The sequence below is a fragment of the Oryzias melastigma genome, linkage group LG11 (assembly GCF_002922805.2).
Source record: "Oryzias melastigma strain HK-1 linkage group LG11, ASM292280v2, whole genome shotgun sequence".
Classification (NCBI taxonomy): Eukaryota; Metazoa; Chordata; class Actinopteri; order Beloniformes; family Adrianichthyidae; genus Oryzias; species Oryzias melastigma.
In genome coordinates, this window is record NC_050522.1 from 11,930,339 (window position 1) to 11,938,710 (window position 8,372).

General features: G+C 41.9%; 1 protein-coding gene across 1 annotated transcript in view; it reads left to right on the forward strand.

The window, feature by feature from the left end:
* The first annotated feature begins 3,553 nt into the window (after positions 1-3,553).
* The window catches only part of grin2da (glutamate receptor, ionotropic, N-methyl D-aspartate 2D, a), a 247,266-nt gene continuing 242,447 nt past the window's right edge, over positions 3,554-8,372 (forward strand). Inside the window, exon 1 of the mRNA XM_024298168.2 lies at positions 3,554-4,099. The gene's annotated coding sequence lies outside the window, so the exon portion shown is untranslated. The remainder of the gene's footprint in view (positions 4,100-8,372) is intronic.

Below are 8,372 nucleotides of genomic sequence, written 5' to 3' on the forward strand. Positions count from 1 at the left end.
AGCTGTTTGCACTTCAGGGCATTTCTACTGGTATTTCTGTGGACGACAGAAATACAGGTTACTCACAGATTGTACAAGTCTCCAGTGACACTTATCAACTCAAAGGACCATGACACAGTACCACTGTGCTGCCATTGTTGCTCATCAGGCTAATGAGGTTCAATCCTATGGCTGAATATATCTGGAGAGCTTTTAGTCATTGCAGATGCTCTCTTTTAGGCAACCTGCTGCAAATCACACACCAAGCTTATATGGATTTAGTAGAGAATGACTCATGAAAAATTAGTCATTGAACAGCTTAAAGATAAAACAAACATTGACAAAAAGCTTCAGGATGTGATCAGAAATATTTAAAATAGATAGCTAGAACATTGTGTACCACAAGGCCAATACTTCAGAAAGTGTGGCATCCCAGCCCTGGGCTACATGGCACCCTAGGCGAAAAGGGATTTTGCCCCCCAAACCCCACCCCCTCACAACACGACCACTACCGTCCAGAACAGAAATCACGTATCTGCCTGGAATATGCTGCAATAAGTTTTTATTCATTTTAATTCTCAAAACTTAAAAAATAATAACTACTCATGATTGTTGTTTAAAATAATACTCCCATACCCTTGGCGGGACTTGAACGGTTCGTGCTGGGAGGCAGAAATGCTGTCCATCGTGACACTGTATTTCCCTTATGAAAAAGCATAGTAGGTCTTAAGACAGACATCTTTTAATTACTATGTAATTTAAACATGAAATGAGTTGTATGTCAAAATCTTAAAAAAAAGAAAAAAAATTAGAACAATTGGGATTTGGCGCCTCCTCTAGCAGATGGCAACCTAGGCAGCCGCCTAGGTCACCTATGCCCAGGACCGGCCCTGAGTATCCCTGACAGCATGAGAAATTACATATTGGCAAAGCTTCACCCGGGATCTTAACTTATGTTCACTTAACCCCTGGCAACATGTGTTCAAGTGCCCACTTGAAATGAAAAGTATTTATAAACACACATTTCAGGCTTTGGTGTTCAAAACTTTTGCATTAATGCATAGCTACGCAAGTCTTTACAGAAGCTTTTGGGCTCTACGTACAAGGCGCATGGCTATTAAAAGCATGTTGCAAGTTAAACCAGGTGGAAGTTCAACCAATCAGGGTCTTTGATTTGGTAGTGACTTATGGATGATGTCCCCTTTAATACATGACGTGTCAGCTGTTTGAAAATTTCTCATGGAGGAGAAATCAAGAATTGTGATTTGCCGGAATTATAGGACACCAAGTCTTTTATGTGTTGGAATAGAGCTGTCCTGGCAGAAAACTGAAGCCGTGAGCACAATAGACAACATTACTTTGTTGTGTTAGACTTATTTTACAAAGAGCATCTTCAGATATTGCCATTCAGAAGCTCAAAAGCATTTTTGTTTGATTTGGAACACGTTAAGTACAAATTACCTTAAGCCCCTATTACCCAAAATTCAGTGGGATAGCCTAAATAGCTGAGAAAACTGCAAAATGGATTTCGAAGCAGAACAATTGTATACTAGATTGTCTTAGCTATTGATCAACTGCCATAGAACTAACATGAGACAACCCAGTTTGAGTGCTGATGTGAAGAGAGTTCTGGGCCACGCTTCCAATCTTGAGGGAGAGCCTAAAACCCTCATTGTTCCCCTTTAAAGCTTGCATGAAATATGATGCAAAAGCAAACCAGAATTATAAAAAAAGTTATTCAACTGCAGACTTTCTGCCAAACCTCTACCACCACTGAAAAATGGTGATAGTCAATTTGAAGGAAACTGGAAAAAACACAGAACTGTTCTGACCCAGGAGACCACATTTCACTTACTCAGTACATACTCAAGACTGAGCATAGGGTCACACCTTGGAGAAACAGATGCTATGCTCAACTGATGAACCAGGAAATGCCTTCTCCACTCGAGACAAAATTCTCTTCTTCACATAGTGGTCTGCAGGATGATTTGGGGACTTGAGAAGATTGTTTCTTGCGGAACAAGAACAGTTCCAGCTAATGCCGGATTTACACTGGACCATCTGGGGAGTCCGTCTATAGACCATCAGTTAGTTTACACAGTCTCTGTTGCATCGCCTGTCTGTCCCAATAACCCTTGGCTCTTGCAGCAGTGGTGTGTCCTGCAACTCCTGTGTTGAGTAGTTCAATCAAGGCTTTGGCAATCAGGCCCCATGCCCTCCCCTTCCTTCCTGACTCCTTGCAAACTGCTTATTTTGTGTTATAAATTGTATTAAGATTTAGTACTTTCATGGTAGGCTTCTTTTTTTGATTGCTTTCTGTTTTGACAGCTGGGCTCTCAGGACCATTGAGAACATCAAGGGGCCCCATCGTGTTTCTAACAAGTATTAAGAGCCCGAACATGCCAGCCTTAAGCATCCTGCCTTGTTGCGCAACGCCGCACCAGCTGGTTCGGCCACATTCTCCATCTACCTTCTTACCATCCTACGAAAGCCGTTTTGCAGTTTAACTCGGGAACTGCCGGCTGGAAATGACCTCTAGCTCTTTTGCATGTTTACATTAAAAGTGGGGTCATCTGGAACCTAAAAGACAGCGAACGTTTTTTGTTTTTTTTCACTGGTGTCTGTGGCAGACATAAAATCCTTTCCTCCTTTGTAATGGGAGGGTTTAGACATCAATCTGGACCGCATAAAATAGCACAAGGGCCAGGCACACCCTGCACTCTATGGACAGATGTCATCGTAGGGGACCTTAAACCACATGGGGTCACTATGAAGGACGCTGAGCTTCTGGCACAAGACTGACAACATTGGAAAAACCTCATCCACCCGGCATTGTGCAGGTGATGGATATCAGATGCAGACATGACAGAGGCGATAAATATTTTAAATTGATTAATAAACGTTCTATTTTTTCGTGTCAACATAATGCAACAGTGTAAATCAGCCTTAACATCTCAGAGTCATGAACTTCAAGGACTGATCATCCACAAGTTTGGTAAAATGGTGAAATCAAACCTGGAACAATTTTGTTAGATAAGATAATGGACACAGGAGAGAACAAAGAGCAGAACAAAGTCTGTCCTACCCCAAAAGGGACAGTACACCATTAGCATCAACAGTTTGTTGTTTACCTCAAACTTCCAATCAGTACTTCCCTATACCCTACTAATGTCTTAATTTGTGTTTTTGAAAAGAAGTGGATATGTCATGATTGGTTGCTCTGTAATTGTGCAGGTGTAAGAGGAGGAGCTCAGCAACACATTGATCAGAGCTGTGCACATAACTGTGTTGGAGTCAAAAATTAAGAACATGAATTATTCAAAGGCAAAGCCTGGAGTCTGTAATCATTTAAAAGTCTACAAAACGCCACAGGTGTGATTATTGATATGTAGAAAACCAGGTGTGCTGCTGGCAAGGAGAGAAAAAACAAGAAACCCTAAACATAACCCGATCACAGAGTACTCTGAAGAACAAAAAGCCGTAAAAGAGGCTGTGAAAAGGAGGAGAGGGGCCTTGCTTCTGCCCCGGGCCCCAGACTACATAGATCCAGCTCTGGATGGATGAAGGAAGATGGGAATTGGAGAAAGGAGGAAAGAGTCCCACACATGGCCAGATATCAAAGGAGGAAATAAAATCATCCCAAACGGGGCAACTAAGTTTAGCATGCAACACGTGTCGTGAGGAAGTCATGAGAGGGAGATGAGGGAGATGACTGGGAGGAGGGAGGAAGAGGGAGGTTGCTAGGTGACGGAGCGTACATACTGAATTTTAACAAAATCACGGGAGAGGAGAGGGTGAGTGAGAGGGACAGAGAGGTAGCAGTCAGCAACATGTAGCCTCGCCGGGTGGAAAAAAAAGGCTCCAAACTGTTCGGCTCGTGCGCGCGCAATCTCCTGCCTGTCTGCATTTTTTTTCACTCTTATTTTTCATTTTTTGGGGGGGATTGTGATGTGTTGTCGCTCCATCCCGAGGACGTTACCCCGCAATAATACAATCAATCAGGCTGCGTGCCGCAGGAAATGTCCAGCGGAGGGATGGACGGGTGGATTGTGGCGCACAGGGAGAAGAGCAGGAGAGCGATAAGAGGAGGAGGAGGAGAGAGCAGGAGCTCCTGAAAACAGTGAGTAAAATTCTTCTCGTGTCTTCTGTCGGACACCCTGTTCTCTGTCTGTGAAGGTGAAAATGTTGCGCCACGTCTCGCGCAACTGTGTCCGGCTCTGCGGGGCTTCCAGAGGAGCGTTCGCGAGCAGGACTTTGACCCCTCTGTCATTGATGCGCATGCACCTAGTCATGGCTTGCTTTGGATCTCATCCAGACGCGCGCGTCCAGGGACCGCTCAGCGGCTCCACGTCGCGCACAAAGTGGAAGCACAAGTTCTCGCAGCTGTGATTCAGAGGTGACATTTGTGAAAACCCGCATAGTGCCTCCCCGCGCGCCGTGCGTCTCCCCGTGCGGGCGTTCTGCAACTGCTTGTTGCGCAGGGGCTTCGCAAAGAAGTGAGTTCTCTGCGGCTCGCACTCCCTCTTCCTCCCTTCCTCCTCACCCTTCAGCATCATCCGCTCCGGGCGACCTGTCAGGTCTGAGCCGGGGTTGGTGTCTAAGCATGTGCGCGCGCGCGTGCCAACGTTTGTTGTAGCCGTGCGTGCAGATCCCTGCCCAGGACAGAGGATGTGGATTCACCCTCCTTTTTATCATCTCTGAGGATGAGGTGGATGATGATGAAGATGATGAGGAAGATAGAGTTAAGGCTGATTCAACAGTTTGCCTTCATTCCTCTGTGGAGCTTTCTAAGGATGTATTTGTGTCCTTACATTGTTGTTATTTTGTGTATTTACCTTTATTTTGGTAGTTTTTTTCAAGATTAATACCTTTAGCCAAAGGTTTTAGTGCTTTTGATGGAACTATGAAGCCTCATTTGTCAGTGCAACATTATTTAAAGGGACATGCAGCCTTCGTTTAGTTGCTCTGGTGGTTACAGATCTTCACACTCAGAACAAATGTTCCTTCTAGTGTTTGACCTTAGGTTTCAAAGTCTCAAAGAAAATAGACCCCTGCAGTCTGTTTGCTTATAAACCATATATTTTGTATTGTTTGTCACTTTATTTTGTGACCCACCACCCTGGTTGATTTACAAAAGAAGAAGAAAAAAATAATAACCTCAATTCCAATATCTTCTTCCTTCAGCCATTTTGAAACCACTGACTGCTGAGGCAGCGGTTTTCCCAATCTTGGCCATGTCTCCCAGCTGACTCTATTTTTGTTGATACCAAATTGATACAATATTCTTGCCTCGTGCTTGATGCAGTTTAACGCTGCTGAGCTTCTATGAAATCTGTATCAATAAATCTTTGAAGTATTAAAAAAAATACCAGTAAACTTGTGTGAGCGAGCAAGTGATCTTGGATCTTGTTAAAAGAAGTGCTGACGAGTGTAACCCAAGATTCTGTTTCTGGGTTTGATGAGTCAGGAAGAATTGTAACCTCGGTTTCTTGCTCCTGGCTAACATTTGGGAAATTTTACTTTACTGCTGAAGCGCTTTAAACTTTTTGCTCTTGGGTAATTTATGGGTAAATCTTAGAGATTTCTTAAAAAAAACAAAAAAAAAAAAACAATGACTAGATTGGATAGAGCTGACATTTATCATGTTTGAAGTCACCTCATTGGACTATCACATCAGCAACAGAGTGCTGATCGTTGGTGAATCACCCTTGATTATCTGCAGAGAGCAGGACAAACATTACTTAAATGAATCTGACAGACTGGCCCTTGAAGACTGGAGTTTGTCATATAGACACTTAAAAACAAGCTGATGTGGCATCATTATATTAGAAGAAGGAATAAAGTTTCCAAATTCCGATTGAAAAATGAATGGGGAATCATGTATTTCAAACAGAATTACTGGACATAGTTTCAACATCCCGCTCCAGTTACCTAAAGTAAAAAAAAAAAAAAAAGAGGCATTGTTGTTCATCAGAAATTGGTGTCTGAGTTGGTGGACTGAGCCCATCATCCCCCTGCTCCCTTGCAACCCCAAATAAACACTAGTGGTGCAACTAAAATTGCGGGCAATATTGAAGCTATCCAGCCTTACAGGTTTGAACCAGATGCCAGCTCAAACAAAGAGGAAAACAAAGACACACACAGATTTATTTGTCTGTAAGTGGGTGAATTGGAATGGAGCAGAGCCTGGAGGTTGTGGCCTGCCGATTGTATTTTGTATGTAATAACTATAAGCTTTTTTCCAACATTTTTTTTCATCTTATCCTGATTCAACACAAATTGAATAAAAAATACTCAGATATATGGTTTTATTCTCAATTTTCTTGATTACATCTCCTCTATTGTGAGAAAAATGATACAAGAAAATGTTAAAAACACAATTGTCATTAGAGTGGGTCTTCAAGTGTCAAAATGGTCATATACTTTATAAATCTATTAACTCTAAATACCTTTGAAGCTTGTCTGATATCTTATTAGGACAACAGGCCAAGCAATCATGCTCAAAACTGCTGACTTGACATAATTCTGAAGATGGTCATCAACATCCTTCGAAGAAGGTTTAGTCCATAGACCGTTCACAAGAAATTGACATAACAAGTGTTGAGGTCCCCCGTAGAAAATGCATAACCTCCAGCCCTTGTGAAATGAGGCCGGGGCCTTCACCGTCACTTCCTGATACGTCTACCGCCATATTGCAACCGACTGCCACCTCTCGACAGCGATATGTCCGAGTCGGCCTGAGTCATTTTTTAGAGGAACTACTGTGGCCACTCGTGAGTGAGCTTGTTCCGGCTTGTTCGAAGTCCACATCCCTTCCACTGTAAGAGGATCGGAGGAATCTGTCAACCAAATATTTGAGGAGCATGCTTTTACCAAGGCATCTGATTGGTCAGTTTATAGCTTGAATATCTGGCGATAAAGAAAAAAATATCTTAAAAAAAATAGGATTATAACAAATGTGCTAAGAAGAATGTATCAGAGCAAGAATGGTTAGTCTGACTAAGAAATAACTGTCCTTTTCTCAGTGGAAGTCTTTGGGACTTTGCCCTTCTTGCAACCCACAGGTACTTCCTATTTGGAAGACAAGAGGAGAGGGGTTGTAAAGTCCATTGATATTCATGTCAATGGTTTAGCTGCAAAAGGTTTTTGCTAAAGAAGGTGGTTGTTCATAAAGTGTTGCATCAAGAATATTCCAAAGTGAGTAGAAGAACAAAGTGTGGTAGGAGGAGGATGATCACAGACTTGAGAGGACAGTCAACCAAACATCATTTCCATATTGCCCTCTGTCGACATGTTGTATTGGGATCCATACATCCGTCCATCTGCCTTCCCGTCCATCCATCCATGGAGATGCTGATTTTATTTTCCAGTAGGACTTGGCACTGGTCCGTACTGCCAAAGGTACCACTAGCTGGTTCAGCAACTCCAGTGTTTCCTTGCTTGATTAACAAGATAATTTTGCCTGAATTAGACCCCATAGAAAATCTTTGGGCAAGAGTCAAGAAGAAGATGAGATACAGCAGCCCCAACAATACTGGTGACCTAAGGGCAGATGTAAAAGCAACATGCGCTTCTATCACTCAACGGCGTATCGGTGCAGTAAATAAGACAAAATGAGGTGCAGCCAAGTATACAGAGGAAAGAAATGATATCATTTTGTGCCTAAAACATCATCTTTTGATGTGAAATTCTTTCTGAGACACTAAACTTTATATTTTTCATTTCTACAGACCACAATTATCAATTTTACAAGTCATGACATTTTTTTTGGTCAATTTGATGATTTTAATGATGACATTTATGTGATAGGATTTTGACTCTGTGACACGTGTTTAGAAAAAGCAAAAAAATCCTTAAATTTAAGCCAATTTGTGAATTAAACCATTGTTTCTGTAGAATGTCTTGAGCAGCTTTACTCACGAGTTTTAGGGAAGGCACCTGTAATGAGATAACCCGTCAGCACAGCTGAAAAAGTTGCAGCACGCTGAGCTATTAAGCAGACAAGTGAGGAGAGCACGACAGTATAGCAGCTAATATTGTAAAGACAAGGTTTGGGAGATAATAGGATTTGTGCCACATGCATTCTGTGTACGAGAGCTTTCAGGGAGCTGTTATCGGTTTGTTGTTGTTTGTGTTTCCACGATCGGTTCTAAATAGATATATGGGACATTATTGTTTTACAGTAATAAAGGATTTCTATATTTCTTTTAGTTGGGTAATATCCTTGGGGGATACAATAAATACATTTCAAGTTTGGGTAAAATGTAGGTAATAATAGGATATATCACATTGTTTTTCAGCAATTTAATCCTAACATGCCTACATTGTGACCAGCATTACTTTTTTCTAGAATTTAAAGTTACTGTTGCTTATTTGTTTTTGTATATTTTGCA